Source organism: Pan paniscus, chromosome 9, assembly GCF_029289425.2.
Source record: "Pan paniscus chromosome 9, NHGRI_mPanPan1-v2.0_pri, whole genome shotgun sequence".
Classification (NCBI taxonomy): Eukaryota; Metazoa; Chordata; class Mammalia; order Primates; family Hominidae; genus Pan; species Pan paniscus.
In genome coordinates, this window is record NC_073258.2 from 126,724,382 (window position 1) to 126,741,330 (window position 16,949).

The window sequence follows — 16,949 nt, forward strand, 5'->3', positions numbered from 1 at the left end:
GGAGGCAGAGGAGGTTGCAGTGTGCCGAGATCGCGCCACTGCACTCCAGCCCGGGCGACAGAGTGAGACTGTCTAAAAAAAAAAAAAAAGGGCAAAAATTAAAATAGTTTAACAAAAGGGTCCCTTTAAACCTAAGGGAAAAAGACCACAAACAACACCAAAGGCACTATTATTTTGTTCACAAATAGAAATAGAAATGACTTGGTGGGCTGCAAAAACATTATGATCTTAAAAGCTCTAAAAGGCATATGACCAACTGTGGGTAAATGGAAATCTCTACATTTAGGATGCTCTAAGGATCTGTAGCCAAAACAAACACAACAGACTCTCTTCACACACTTATGACACAGATGGGCATTACTGGCTAAACTATCAGGTTTTTACTGAACATAGTTGGGCTTCCTACAACATATGAACTTCTGTATAGTCAAAATCACGTAATAGCAAACTATGTTAAAACAAAATTCTACCACATAATGCTAGTACTAAATAGGATAACTTCTTAGGATAAATTTTAAGTAGATTTTAACAGTATTGGACAAACTAACTGGGTCAAACCACAAATAGTTTAATAAATCTTCTTAAAACCATCAGGTCAATCTATCCCGCCTCTTGCCAACACTTTTTAAGTCTTAAATTTGGTAAATATGTAAGGAAAGTCAATACACTTTTTAAACAGTCTGCCACAATGCTAATTTAACCTACACATACACGTGAGGTTAATCCAGCTTGCATGTGAGTTGTTCCCTGTCAATATTAGGCAATATCAATTTGCTGATTTATTGTTTTTGAGACGGAGTTTCGCTCTTGTTGCCCAGGCTGGAGTGCAATGGCGTGATCTCGGCTCACCACAACTTCCGCCTCCCAGGTTCAAGCGATTCTCCTGCCTCAGCCTCCTGAGTAGCTGGAATTACAGGCATGAGCCACCACGCCCAGCTAATTTTGTATTTTTAGTAGAAACGGTGTTTCTCCATGTTGGTCAGGCTGGTCTCGAACTCCCGACCTTAGGTGATCTGCCTGCCTCGGCCTCCCAAAGTGCTGGGATTACAGGCGTGAGCCACCAAGCCTGGCCAATTTGCTGATTTATTTACATAAATTCATCTTCATACGCAATTATAAAATTAGGATTTTAAAATATTGTACAAGTACTTAAATCAGAGCTGCCCAAGAAAGACTCAACTGTTTTTAGTCGATAGTACTCATTTTTCTGCCTCAGCAGAGCAGTTATGCCACATTCCCAGTGGTAATTGTGGGTCACCTGTAAGTGGTAAGAAGGTGGGACACATGCAGTATGAAAAATCTTGCCAAATAATTCTGATAATCTAATCCACCCCAGCCTCTTGCTTCCACAAAGCAGACAAGAACTGGATTGTGCAGAAACATATTTTTTTTATGCATCCTACTGAACAAGTGGTTTATGAGATTATTCAAAGAATAATAACAGCTACCAATTATTAGGTTTATAACTACTAATTATTAAGTTTATGGTTCAAAGATTTTATTTATTTACTTTATTTTTATTTTTGAGACGGGAGTCTCGCTCTGCTGTCCAGGCTAGAGTGTAATGGCACAATCTCAGTTCACTACAACCTCCACCTCCCCAGTTCAAGTGATTCTCCTGCCTCAGCCTCCAAAGTAGCTGGGATTACAAGCACACGCTGCCATGCCTGGCTTTTTTGTATTTTAGTAGAGACCGGGTTTCACCGTGTTGCGAAGGCTGGTCTCGAACTCCTAAGCTCGGGCAATCCACCTGCCTCGGCCTCCCAAAGTGCTAGGATTACAGGCGTGAGCCACCTCGCCTGGCCGATTTTACATATATTATTGAGGCAGGAGAATAGGGTCTGGAGGCAGGGAACCTAAGGCTGTTTCACACCGACTTCCTAGAACTAAATTGAAAGGAAAATCCTAACTTTCGACACCTAAGTAACAAAAGAACCAGAGGCTACTCACTTTGACCTTTTCTGCATGGCAGGTGGGAAACTGGCTGTCCGCAACAAATCAGACTGATTGTGGGCTGAGTCTTCGTTTGCACAGAAGTATAACTTTGCAAAAAGCAACCAATCAGATGTTTGCACAGGAGTGTTACCTTTGTAACTTCACTTGGGCCTCTGGTTGGCTCCTTCCTGCAAACAATCAGACCGATTGCAGGCTACCACTTAACTGACATGAGATGAGCATGAAGTGGCCAACAGGAAACTTCTAGGGGGTATTTGAACCCAAGAAGATTCTGTATCCGGGCCCTTGAGCCGCTGCTTGGCCCACTCCCACACTGTGGAGTGTACTTTCGTTTTCAGTAAATCCCTACTTTCGTTCTTTTGTTGCTTCATTCTTTCTTTGCTTTGCTGGGCGTTTTGTCCAATCCTTTGTTCAAAATGCCCAGAACCTGGACAACTTGCAGTCAGGACCCTCTACCAGTGACATTGTTACCAATCCTCAAACAAACTTAAGGATAGGTATTATTTCCATTTTACAAATGAGAAAACAAAGAACACTCAGATAGCCTCCCCAAGGGACCACAGCAAATAAAGACAGGGTGAGGTTTGCACCCAGGGCAACCCCAGGCCTAAGCCTTCCCGCGCCATACACAGCTTCCTAAGCAAAAGAAAGGCCTTGAGTACACAGTTGCGCTTACATCCACTCACTTCAGTGTGAATCGATGGCCATGTGTCATTCTGGAAGATTCTCAAACTTACCAGGTTTTAGTTCTATTCTAATCTGCGGATGGATTTCAGGAGGTATGAAATTGACTGAAAAAAAAAAGGTCACTGTGGTTATGCATTGCTGATCAATAAATTATGGTGATAATTTGATCCAGCGAAGTCTGGAACATCAACCAAAGACAGGTCCCAAAATTTCAGTGCCCAGGTGCACTTGCATTTTTGGATCACAGAGATGACATCTGAAGGTCACATGACATTACAGAATGCTGTACAAACAAAGTTTGAAACAGGTAAAAAGAAACGTGGGAGATTTATCTTCCGGTTCATTGGCAGCACTGGTGTGCCAAACTTGAAAAGCACGACATAGGAAACGACCTTACACAAAGCAGGAACACACATATTGCACAGATCCCATGTTAATATGGTTCATCAACAAAAAGTAATTATTAATACATAACAAAAAGTTTTCATTGAATGGGTTTTCTTCATACTTTGGTATTATATATTGGGGTGTACTTTTAAAATGGCTGCCCTGCAAAATAATGGATTGTTAAAAACAAATTCACTGTTAACAGACTACGGTAAGATCTAGCAATGACACTGCTGGATATATATCCAAAAGAAAAGAAATCAGTATAATATATCAAAGGGATATCTGCATCCCCACGTTTATCACAGCACTATTCACAATTGCCAAAATATAGAATCAACCTAAGTGTCCATCAACGGATGAAAGGATAAAGAAAATGTAGTATATACACAAAATGGAATACTATTCAGCCATAAAAAGAATGAAATCTTGTCATTTGCAAAAACATGGATGGCATCAGAGGACATTATGATAAGTGAAATAAGCCAGGCACAGGAAGACAAATTTCACATGTTCTCATTCATATGTGGGAGCTAAAAATTTTTTAAAATTGAACTCAGGGAGACAGAGAATAGAATGATGGTTACCAGAGGCTCAGAAGGGCAGCAGGGAGGTGGGGATAAAGTGGGGATGGCTAGTGGGTACAAAAATAATTAGATAGAATGAATAAAATCTAGTATTCAGTATTACAACAGGGTGACTATAGTTAACAATAATTTATTGTATATTTTTAAATAACTAAAAGAGTGGAATTGAAATGTTCCTAACACAAAGAAAACCTAATTACCCTGATTTGATCATTACACACTGTTATGCCTTCATCAAAACATTACATGTACTACATAAACACATACAACTATTAGGTACCTATAATAATTTAAAATATATATATAGAGAGAGATGGAGTCTTGCTCTTTCGCCCAGGCTGGAGTGCAGTGGTGCAATCTCGGCTCACTGCAACCTCCGCCTCCAGGGTGCAAGCGATTCTCCTGCCTCAGCCTCCCGAGTAGCTGGGATTACAGGCACGCGCCACCATGTCCAGTTAATTTTTTTGTAGTTTTAGTAGAGACGGAGTTTCACCATGTTGGCCAGGATGGTCTCGATCTCTTGACCTCGTGATCCGACTGCCTCAGCCTCCCAAAATGCTGGGATTACAGGCGTGAGCCAGCGCGCCCGGCCAATAATTTAAAATGTTTAAAGCACTTAAATTTGTGGGAAAATTGTTAAAAAGAAAAAATAATGGTAACCATGCTTAATATCAAAAGAATCAAAAAACAAAGGAAATATAAAATAAACAAAAATAGTTCTCAATCATTAAACATAACAATAGCAATCTAAACGTTTTTAAAATATTATTTTAAATTTTTGAATTGTGTTGATTTTGGAGCCAGTATTTACTTTGGAAATTTGTTTTAGTTTTATAAGATGTTTCCATTTAGTTTATCTTATAAATAATTATATGAGATTAAAAATAAGAATTATTTAATCAACAATAGGATTTTATAATAATTTTTCCTTTTCAAAAAAGTCACACATTCGGCTGGGCACAGTGGCTCACCCCTGTAATCCCAGCACTTTGGAAGGCCCAGGTGGGCAGATCACCTGAGGTTGGGAGTTTGAGACCAGCCTGACCAACACAGAGAAACCCCATCTCTACTAAAAATACAAAATTAGCCGGGCGTGGTGGCAGGCACCTATAATTCCAGCTACTTCGGAGGCTGAGGCAGGATAATTGCTTAAATGTGGGAGGCAGAGGATGCGGTGAGCCGGGATCACGCCACTGCACTCCAGCCTGGGCAACGAGAGCGAAACTCCGTCTCAAAAACAAAAACAAAAAAAAGTCACATTCAAGGTTAAGTGCTAGCCCCTTTTTAGCAAAATACAGAATATTATCATCTCAATTAAGACATATTCACTGAAACGGCATTATAACTAGCCAAACATAGCTGTTTCCTTGATCACACATCTTCACAAATCTGGACTAAGAATGGTATTGGGATGGTAGGATAAGAATTGTAGTTTCAAATATAAGATTCCCATTCCCTAGAATCAAAAAAGTTATAAGAATCTTATAAATGCTACCCTAGCCATGAAGACCATTACCCTCATAAAATTCTATAAATGCAATGCAATAAGCTTCTCCTCTATTTTACGGGACCCACAGAGCATCGTAAAGTCCAGGCATTTCTAGAGCTGTGGTACAATGTTTTCTCCTGCATACATGTTCAATATCGCTACAAAAATTACTGTGCTGCTCTGAAGACCTGTAGACCAGTGACAAAAATTCAGTATTTAGACCAATCTGTGGGGTCAAAGAAAAGAATGAGATTCTCGAGACTTATCTAAATAATACTTTTTAAAAATATTTAAGACAAGCATCCACTTTCTGAAGCATTGTTACTGTCACTGCTGAAGACAGAAAGGCAAGAGCCAACTGAAAAAGGGCGACGGAGGCCCCCCTTGTCATTTTCCGATTCTACAACACCTTCTGGCTCCAGTTTTTTGGATCCCCCTCCATTACTAACTCCCAATCTTCAATGGCCACTTGAGGTCAACTTCCACTGTACTTACCCTGGCCAGCTAGAAACAAAACGGGAGTGTCTGGGTGGGGCTGACAGTGTGCACACTGGTCTATCTCCAGGCAAATCTCTGCTCTGGTGACCCCACTTCTACTCTATTTCTTTTTGTGAGGCACCTTGAGGATGGTACTTTATTGGTGGTTTTAATACTGCCAATCACAGTTAAGTGTTTATCTGCTCCAAACACATGTAAGCCCAAAAGAAAAGTAGGAAACCTGAAAGAACAGATGTAACAATCATGCTCAGTATTTAAGTATACATCTGAAAATTCTAGGAAGTAATGGGATTTCCCATCGATGACAACATTCATACTTTTGGGAGAAAACTATTACCAGAAAAGTTAGCAAAGAATTCTAACAATAGCTATCCCCTTGCTTTTAGCTATCCCTTGCTTCATACCTAGCCTAGTAAAGCTAGGTATGAAGTACATCTCTTATAAAAATCAGTGTTATTTACCTGGTATTAAACTGAAGAATATTTACATTGAGCTTCAGGAGATGGAGGGGGAAAGGGAGAGTAACAAAATTGAAAATTTAAAGCAAGAAAATCAAGATGGTGTTCAGCTGCTTGAAGATACGGGAATTTACCCAAACTTTCACCATTACATATTACAGCACTCCCCTAACTGCTCTCTTTCCCAGGAGCCATGTCCTCACCAACCCAAGCACATACAATCAATTCTAGTTCTTCCCACGGCAAGAGCTCCTTCAATTTTAATCCTACTCATTTGATTTTGATTTGACAGTCTCTCAGTAACCTGTACCACAATAATATCACATTTTGTCAATAAAAGCACTCCATCTCAAACAGAACAACAGGAACAGCAACAGCAACTGCTCGCATGCAGTAAGTACCTAGCAAGTGCCAATCACTAGCCCAAGCTATTGTGTCCTCATTTTGCCTGTAAAGACTAAATGGGATGATCCCATAGCCCCATGGACCACCATATAGAGATGGGGAAATCAAGGCACAGAGGGCTCACATCACTAGAATATGGTGGAGCCTGGCTTTGACTCCAGGCTCTCTGACTCCAGGACCTACCCTAGTCTAAACTGCTATAATACACTGCCCAAAAATGCCTAGGTTAAAGCTCCCATTTATGTAACACAAATTCATTCTAAATTCAATCATTTCATTTATCTACAAATTCCACATGCTACGTTTATATAAAATAAGGATGTGGATGTCTTTCAATCCCATATCTACTTCCAGAGAGTAGTACGTGAATGACATAAATGATAAAAATCAAGAAATGGTCTTCAGCCGTCATGGTGGCTCCTGCCTGTAATCCCAGCACTTTGGGAGGCTGAGGCAGGTGGATCACTTGAGGTCGGAAGTTCAAGACCAGCCTGGCCAACATGGAGAAACCTCGTCTTTACTAAAAATACAAAAATTAGCCAGGCATGGTGGCACACACCTGTAGTCCCAGCTACTCTAATTGGGAGGCTGAGGCATGAGAATCGCTTGAGCCCTGGGAGATGGAGTTTGCAGTGAGCCGACATCGCACCACTGCACTCCAGCCTGTGCAACAGAGTGAGACTCTGTCTCAAAAAAAAAAAAAAAAAGAAAAGAAATGGTCTTCTTCAGTTGGACTCAACAGTGTAGACTAATGATTTACAGTGTTGCCAAGAACACTTGGCACATTCCCATCACACACTGTATTAATCTGTTGGTAATGGGAATGAGATAAGGAACAATCGAGCAAAGAGGTCAGCAGCAACGTTCAACACCCCAGATATGCTATTACAATCATCCAAATCATATTTTATAGTTAGAAGGCAAAGCGTCAAAAATCCCTTAAGTTAAAGCCAAAGACTTCCAAATAATTCAATTTCATTAGAGAATGAAGAGGAAAATTTCCTGCAGGTTAAAAAATTCTACTACATAAAGAATATATAGCATCAAAGAAAACCATGTTAAGAAAGATACTAAGATATGAAGCAGGTTCTCTAAAATTTCAACAATTTAGTTATTTTTTTTTTCTTTTCTGAGATGGAGTTTCACTCCTGTTGCCCAGGCTGGAATGCAATGTGACAATCTCAGCTCACTGCCACCTATGCCTCCCAGGTTCAAGTGATTCTCCTGCCTCAACCTCCCAAGTAGCTGGGATTACAGGCATGCGCCACCACACCTGGCTAATTTTGTATTTTTAGTAGAGACGGAGTTTCTCCATGTTGGTCAGGCTGGTCTCGAACTCCCAATCTGAGGTGATCCGCCCGCCTCAGCCTTCCAAAATGCTGGGATTACAGGCGTGAGCCACCGCGCCCAGCCCAATTTAATTCTTTAAAAGCCAAGTTAACCTGCAGACCTGAAAAATTATTATTTTTAAGTCATTTAATTATAACCTAAAAAACAGCATACAAATTAATGCATATTGCTCACTATAGATAAAAATACTACAGACAGTTTATACTGGGCAATTAGAGGTCTGAACAAGTAGTCTTTCTTGTTCAATTTTTCTCTTTTCAAATTAAGAAAAGAAAAACTTACAGACAAGCATCATCAATCATTAAGAGGGCCTGGTTCTGATATTATATGAGCTCTGTCAACCTTAATCAAATTGCTTGACAGATCGTAGATAAGTAATGACTTGCTTAGGTTAAGCAAGGCCAGAGTTTTCCTTCTGTAGTATATACATCTCCAGAGTGAAAATAAACAGCCTCACACCTCTTACTGGGAGCTGCACTCCACTGCTATTACAACTCAGTCTTCATTTCAACAGAGGAGGAGGAACATCTATTTTTCTTTCCTTCCTTCTCAATATGGTCATCAAAAGTCATCAAAGCCATTTTTAAACTATCCCATTAAACAGTTAATAATTATTTTAACCTACACCAATTAGCTATCATTAAATGCCAAAACATTTGTTTTGGCCTGCATTACACAGTGATATAAAACAAAACAGAAATAGTTAACAACTGACAAAAGCAATACTAAAGGAATCACTTAAAACTGCAAAGCCTGAATTCATGTTGTAACACATCCAAGAAATTGAAAAACAAATTTTGTTTCAATATAATTGGTCCCATTTTGGGTGCAGGGGCACCATGGAACAACAGTTAAAATAAGAGAAAGAGCATCCCAATTCAGATTTTGTATTCATTCTATAACCAAGACACAAATAACGAACTAAAACATCCTCCTTGTTCACTTCTTTACATATAATTGGAAAGGGCTTTCATACTTCATATTCAGCCAGGATGTACTGTTAAAGAATTTCTAAGCATCCAAGTATTCTGCCTGCTCTAAAGAAAAGTGTTAAAAAGCAAGGATCCCAGTGGCTAGGGGAAAAGAAAACGAAATGACTTCTTTAGAAGAACTTTAGAAGAATGAGTTTAAAAATATAAGATACCAGGGAGTCAATTTTACCTTAGGCAAAAGGCGCTTCAATGTTTTCCACTAGGTCAATAGTATCTAGAATGCAGAGCTTGTGGTTTAGAAATGTCAAAGATCAAAAAAGCAAAAAAACAAAAAAAAGCACCCTTAGAATTTAGCTATTTTAATCTATTCCTAAATACATACAACTGTGCAATTATAACCTAAAATAAACCTAAAAAGAAAGACTAAAGTTCCAAATAACGCTTTTCTCCAACATGCGAAAGAGGTATTTTGAAGGACACCTAACTTTGAACTAGATTAAAACTTTTATATGATATCAATGCTCGATCATTTAGTCTTCATGATTTCCATTCTAACAAAGATTTTACAATCTCATACATTTCCTGTAAGTAGCAAACACACACACACACACACACACACAAACAAACAAAGTCTGTAAAATACTCCAAAATACAAAGGGCTCTATAAAAGTTATTTAAGAAATGATCATTATCAGAAACAGGAAAGGAGAAAATTATGCTGCATACAGAATAAAAAGAACCACAAAACAAGATTTGTAATTGCCGAAATACAAACTCCTCAGCAGGGGACCAAGGACAGGGTGTGCCGTGGCTCCTCCTAAGCCTGTCTGTGCACGCCACGCACAGCCTGGGTCAGGACTTTTCTTTCCCAATCCCCTGGAGCCTCCATTCTTATAGTCTGCAGGGCACACACACAGACGAGGGCCTGGCTCTGCAGAAAGCAATACTTCACTCCTCTGACACCGTATTACTGTTAAATTGCCCAAGTACACGTGCAGCATACACTCACTCTAGGTGAATCAGAAAAAGACACTAGTATTTCTCAGTGAATGAGAAAGAACCTTTACAAGCAAATGGGGACTTCGCCTACTCGATGTAAATTTTTTTTTTTCCAGAAAACTCATGTTTCAACATGAAGGAAAAAAAATCCTTAATTGCACAAATGAAAAACTCAAAAATCAGTTTCTCATTCTTGGTTGTTAAAGGCCTGTAGCATTTGAGATGTGGTGGCTGCTGCTCTGATTCCATGGCCAGCTGACACCTGTAATCACAATGAATTAAGTGTCCTGTATTCACGTACAGCTAAGGAAACGTGAATCTAACCAAGTGTTATAGTTTCTACTTTATAAGGGTAATCACTTCCTTATCTTTTCCCTAACAATCTACCTATCTGGGAAGACACACCCTAAAATAACAAGTAAAACACAGATAGTGTTTTCTTTAAGATAATTTTGGATATTACTTTCAAGGGGGGTGGAATGCATTAGCCTGGATTTACCAAGGTTCACATTTAGAAATCCACTTTGGGAGTTAGCTACAAGACTCCTATGAACATTACTAAGATGCATGCAGTCCAAACCCTGAGCTAACGTTTATCTGATACCACAAAATATTGATATGAAATCTCTGCACAAGCTGTATTGTATAATTAAAACCCCCACTGCACCTGCTGTCATAATAACAAATGCGAAATTATTGTAAGACCTAATCGCTGTAACAGTAGCTATTTTTTTCTTTTTTTCTTTTTTTTCCAGACAGAGTCTCGCTCTTGTTGCTCAGGCTGGAGTGCAATGGTGCAATCTTGGCTCCCTGCAACCTCTGCCTCCCGAGTTCAAGCGATTCTCCTGCCTCAGCCTCCCGAGTAGCTGGGATTACAGGCACCCACCACCACGCCCAGCTAATTTTTTGTATTTTTAGTAGAGACAGGGTTTCACGATGTTGGCCAGGCTGGTCTCGAACTCCTGACCTCAGGTGATCCACCCGCCTCAGCCTCCCAAAGTTCTGGGATTACAGGCATGAACCACCGCACCTGGCCAACAATAGCTCTTTTAAAATGCATCCTCAAACACAAAAGAAATAACAAATAACATCAATTGTGTTTGCTAGCCTAATAGGAGACCACAGTTAACAGTCAATCTCATAATGACTCAAAATTGGCTTTAGTTAGCCATGGGATTAAAACAAAACAAAACAAAACAAAACAAACTTTAGCTCTAAATGTATTATGAAAATTATACAAAAGACCTATATACAGTCAAAACATGATTACTGCAATTTCTTTTAAGAGGGAAACCCAACCAAAATATAAAATAATTTAAAACATGGTGACTAGAGCTTGGAATTGGGAACTCAGGGTAGAAATCTGATCTATTTATTTTTATTGTAACCTTAAAAAGGACTCATACTACAAAAAAGAAAGTATGCCTAATTTTCAATAAACAGAAATCAAACTACTGATTTAGAGATGAGAACAATTCTAATCAAATTATAATATGACTTGAAAATATGTTAAGTAGAGGTATACACACTCGACATTTGGTATCCACAGTTCCTCATCCACGGATTCAACCAACTACGGACCAAAAATATTCGGAAAATAAAAAAAAAAAATAATACAGGCCACGCATGGTGGCTCACGCCTGTAATCCTAGCACTTTGGGAGGACAAGGTGGGTGGATCACTTGAGGTTAGGAGTTCAAGACCAGCCTGGCCAACATGGCAAAACCCTGTCCCTACTAAAACTACAAAAATTAGCCGGGCATGGTGGCAGGTGCTTGTAATCCCAGCTACTTGGGAGGCTGAGGCAGGAGAACTGCTTGAACCTGGGAGGCAGAGGTTGCAGTGAGCCAAGATCACACCACTGCACTCCAGCCTGGGCAACAGAACAAGACTCCATCTCAAAAAAAAAAAAAAATTTTTTTAAATATACAGTATAACAGCTATTTACATAGCATTTAAACTGTGTTAGGTATTATAAGTAATCTAGAGATGATTTAAACAGGAAGATGTGCATAAGTTATATGCAAATACAGGGAACTTCAGCATCTAAGAATTTGGATAGCCACAGGCAATAGGGGGTGTCATGTCCTGGAATGGATCCCCCATGGATATTGAAGGACGACTGTATTCACAATTAGGTTTAAAATATGCTTTCACCCACCAGAACCAACTCAGCAGAACCTCACTATAATTCTTATTACTGTAGAAGAAAACCTGCCATTTCCTTTTGGATGAACATCCAAGATTTAATGGAAGAAACAATAAAATGACCCCATTTAAAAAGGCGATCACACAGTAAGATGCACCCAGGAGGTAAATCATGGGTACAACCTAGCAGTTAAGACTCTAATGTGGCCCTACTCAGGAGTTTAGTAATCTATTAAGAACTATAAAAATACCTCCTCCAGATTTAGTAGTCCCAAGGTTTACTGGAACTACTGCTCGGATGCTAGGACACCAAACCGAAATCCTGATAATGAGCTGTCGTTATATCATGGCCACATCTAGAAATCTAATTGTACAGTGAGAGTGCATAGGATGAAATGGGAAGGAGGAAACACTAAATCAAATCCAACCGCTCTGATCGGTAATCTGATATTATTTGACTGGTGTTTTTACACAGAGGGATAAATGGCACCTTTCCTGCAAAACTGTACTGTCACATACATAATCACATTCAGACATTCAGCCACATGATCATTTTATGAGCCAGTATCAGATGTTTTCAATACATTGCAAGCTATGTAATATCGAGCCAAATGGTGAGGTTTAACCCCATTTTATAAACGAGGATTCCCCATACCCACTCTCATACTCTCATAGTCACCAACAGGAGAGGGACAGTTAGAATGACGGAAACAGAGGTTACTGATAAACCCTATGTCCATTCCAGCTGAAACCACGCTCACTCCCTAATTGTTACTGCCTGTTATTCACTGTGTTGTTGTTTTGTTATACCCACACCCTAAGGCCAAAATCATGAAAAGAAGCCAAATTAAATGGGCAGGGAAAATGTCTTATCCCCAGCTTGCAATGCTATTTTTCTTTTTATTGGAATAAGAGACTGCCAAGTTCTGATGTCACTACAATAATTTCATGGCCTGATAAAAGCAGTATTTTATCCATTAAATATTCGTTCCCCTTGCCAATTTTACCTCTAACCAGGCAGTGTGTACAATTACTCACTGAACAGATACCAAACTATAGTAAAATAAAGAATTCTAATTACTTTTATTCTGATACTGTAAAAAGCCAGTAACTGTCAGAAATTTCCCTGGCAAGACACACAATCCTGAATATATTTTTTAGTACCTATATACCCAGGAGAACCCCTGCAAAATACAAAAAGACAAAACATGACATCAGCTCTCTGGGCACTGAATAATGTTGCACAGAACTACTATATACAAATATATAAAATTGTTAAATATTCAAAATATTTGACAAGGATTCCAGTCATAGCGTGATAATGCACGTCCCAGCATCTTCAATATGTAACTGTTTTTTTCTTTATCTAAAGCTTTCGTTTATCTTCATTACTTGAAGCTGTGGTATCACTCCCTGAACTTGAGAGTCATTGATGTCACTGAATTTTTACGAGCAAAATCGTGTGTTGAAATCATTCATGGATCTAGAGAAGATGGTTCAGCATCTTTCTACTCAGTGTGCTCCACCCAGCTCATCAGTATTATCTGGAAACTTGTTAGAAAGGAAGAATATTGGGCCCCACCCCAGACCTACTGAATCAGAATATGCAGTTGAACACACTCGCTCACCCAGAAATTCAAATGCACATTAATGCCATCCAGGATATCTGAGTGTTTAGTACTTGTTCAGCAGAGTGCAAAGAAAGGGGTGGGTGGGCCAATGGTACATAGGGGAAAATCACATTGTCCTTAAGGAATAATGCGGAGACCGACACGCATGCAATTATGATACCGTATCAGTGCCAGGAGAGATGCGTTTCCAGCCTGCGAGAAAGCATGGTATATTCACGGAAGGCAAAGTAGCCGGGATGGCAGAAGCTTCCAGTAGGCATATAACCCTGTATATCCAATTAAAGACCTGGGCTTCAATAAGTGAGCAATTCAGGGACTTTAAAGGATTTTAATGAAAGCAGTCACATGATCACATATTTACATTTCAGAAAGATCATTACTCAGGCAAAATGTAAGAAAAATCAATGATCTGGAAGGGGGCAAACCAAAACTGAAGACAAGGGGATGAGTCAGTAGCAGTTTAAGCAGGAGTTGCAAAGGCATTTTTTTCATCTCACATGCTGAATCTCCTCTGTCCCTCTCCCAAAGTTTGAGAAGGAGGATGGAGGGGTAAGGTAATGGTAACAGACAAGAGATAAGAAGGCCCACTTCTAAGCTACAGGGAGGATGGAATTGGTATGGATGGGCATACATAAATATAAAACAGTAAAAACTCAATATACTTTTCTGTTTTATAAAATGGAGAAAATATTATTTTGGTGATTCAGGATCCCACATTTCCTTCCATCATTTTAAATATCAATGATTAACATAAAGTACTATATTTACAGATACAAGATGTGTACATGGTTAAATATCTATGGATCCCAGAAAATATCTTGAACATGGTTTTGATACTTGGATACGTCGCTGATATCGGCCTTTCTCCTCCTATATGAGTTATTTATCTCTCTTGTAACTCAAGTTTAGAAAAGTTGCAGTGGAGGAGGGACAAGAGGGACATTTATTAATGTTTACATATAATTTGTTGTAGGAATAAATAACTGGGCCAACAAATGGCTTCAGATGTGTACCTACATAAAAAGGGAAGTATTATCATTTCTGATACCAATACACTTAGAATATTGAAAAAGTCCCTATTTAAGTAAGGAAGAAAGAATATCTGACATTTACTTGTTAGTGATAAACTAAGGATTACATTTAAAGTGAAAAGAGCCAGCAAGCTGAGGCAATCTCCAACTTTAAACTGGAGCTGGTTTAAAAAATGTATTTATCCAGTGGCCGTTTGTAACTTTTAACATATTTCCTACCTCCAAAATCATGTACGTGGTGGGTATGTAGCCTAGGCACACCATAAAAGCCTATTTCATGGAACCTCAGTCCTACAAATGCCTTAAAGGTTATTTGGTTCAATGTCGCACCCAAGGAAGAGATTCTTCCCACAGCAGCCTTTGCAAATGCCATTACAACACTTCCAGGAATCAGGAGTCCATGCCCCTTCCAAACAGCACTGCTTCACATGAGGCAGCTCTATTTGTTGGATAGTTCTTCTTTCTTCTGAAACATAATCTGCATCTTTGAGGACGCCTATAGATCAAAAGATGAATCATGTATCACTATTTCAACGCTCCCAACCCCCAATGAAATCCTGACCACGGACGGTCTGATTTAGGAAGAAAAGGGGACAATTTGCCCTTCTCCAGTACAGAGGAACCCATCCTGCATATGGCTGTATGTGAAGAATGGCCTTGTGTCAAGAGCTATGAATAGTCAGATTTAATAAAATTATAAATGTTGAAAACTACAATGTCTCCTGAGAGAAAAATGGCTAGTATTCAAGCAGAACACCCACAAAATCCTTAATCAACATTTCCAATAGCAGAAATACAAGCTATTAACCGCAGCCAAAGTCCCTTCCAAAATTTAAAACAAACAAACAAAAACCCTTCTGATTTCATCTACTGAATCATCTTGTCTGTCTGTGAAATAAATTTTATTTAGCATATTAGAGAATTTCAACAATACAAACAAATTCTGAATGTATAGGCATAGCCTGACCACAGTTGTTAATAGGTTAGTGGCCAAAACTCTTCTTCCTGATATAAGTGCTTGCTCCTGTTCCTCAAAATCTTCCTGCAGTATAACATCCTAGCTCCACTTTCTTCCTTTTATGGTGGACTTTTCTTTTTTCTTCAGAAAAGCGTTGTACTGTTTCATTTTAAACTCAAAGAATATTATACTAATGCTGGACTGGTGGTTACTTCTGTACAACGCTAAGTGTTGATTACGGCATTTAGTCCTAAGCATGAAGGATATAAGCTACCTTAGATGGTCCTTTTCCCCTATTTTGAGGCTCCCTCCTAAAAACACACACATAAAAATGAATACAGTTTTCAAAGTATTTGGTTTATGGAATTGTAACTGAAGGTAATTATACCTTCAAGTAGTGAATAAACCCAGTTCTGTGAATAAAAATGAGGTCATGGTTGTTTTCCTAAGATAGCCATTGGGATCTGATTTTCTAGTAATGTAGGAAGAAGTGTTATTTTCTTTTTTCCCCCAAAGACTGTGTATCCAATGTGCCAATAAAATGAATTATTATGAATTTCAAACCGCACAAAAGACTCTACAACAATTTACAAAGCATGAATTAGTACTGTATACATAAATAAATGTTATTCAATAACATGAATAAATCTCACAGGCTTATGTCTATTACAATGCTCATTATTGAGCAGTGCAAGAACTCCAACATAAGACTACATACTGTAGGAGTCCATGTTCATACGGTTCACGAACAGGCAAAACTCATCTATTCCAACTCTTCAGAATAGCTGCTGCCTGCTAGCAAGAGGGAGGGCTGCCTGGGATGGGCACCAGGGAGCTTTCTAAGGCCAAGGAAATGTTCTATATCTCCATCTGGGTACTGGTTACCACAGACATGTGCATATGTAACAATTCATCTAGCTGTTCACTTAGTATACATTAGCTGTACACTTGTGATATTACTATGTTACACCTCAACTGGAAAAAAATTACACACAATGTCCAAGTGCCTTCTAAGTTTCAGCTGCAAATTTAAGAAAGCTGTATTGTTTCACGTGCCCGCACTAATACTAGCTTCTGAGAAATACATGTACACTTACGTATACAGGAGGAGTTAATAAAAATAACAGCAGCTAACATTTACAGAGGTTTTACTATATGCCAAGTGCTTGACTTTCATTATCTCATTTAATCCCACAACAGTGGTAAGACATAATTTCTGTTATTATACCCATTTTACAGATAAAGACCCCCAAGGCTTAAGTCAAGATCATTGCCCAGGCTCACATAAATAACAAGAAGTGAGCTGGTCTAGAACAAGAATAGCTGAAAAGCAAGCTCTATGTCAGCGTCCAAATTCTCTGTTTGTATTAGGGTAATATAAAAATAAAATTGGCCTCACAGTTCCAAGTAACAAAACATAAACAAAATATGTA

General features: G+C 38.9%; 1 protein-coding gene across 7 annotated transcripts in view; it reads right to left on the minus strand.

Moving 5' to 3' along the window:
* CDON (cell adhesion associated, oncogene regulated) overlaps positions 1–16,949 on the minus strand; it is a 105,221-nt gene that overhangs the window by 83,287 nt on the left and 4,985 nt on the right. Inside the window, exons 1-2 of one of the 7 annotated variants that reach the window (XM_063608867.1) lie at positions 1,951–7,271; positions 1,181–1,258 (exon numbers count right to left, since the gene is read on the minus strand). The exons of the other annotated variants lie outside the window; for them this stretch is intronic. The gene's annotated coding sequence lies outside the window, so the exon portion shown is untranslated. Of the gene's footprint in view, positions 1–1,180; positions 1,259–1,950; positions 7,272–16,949 lie in introns of those variants that run through there. 7 annotated transcript variants of the gene reach the window in all.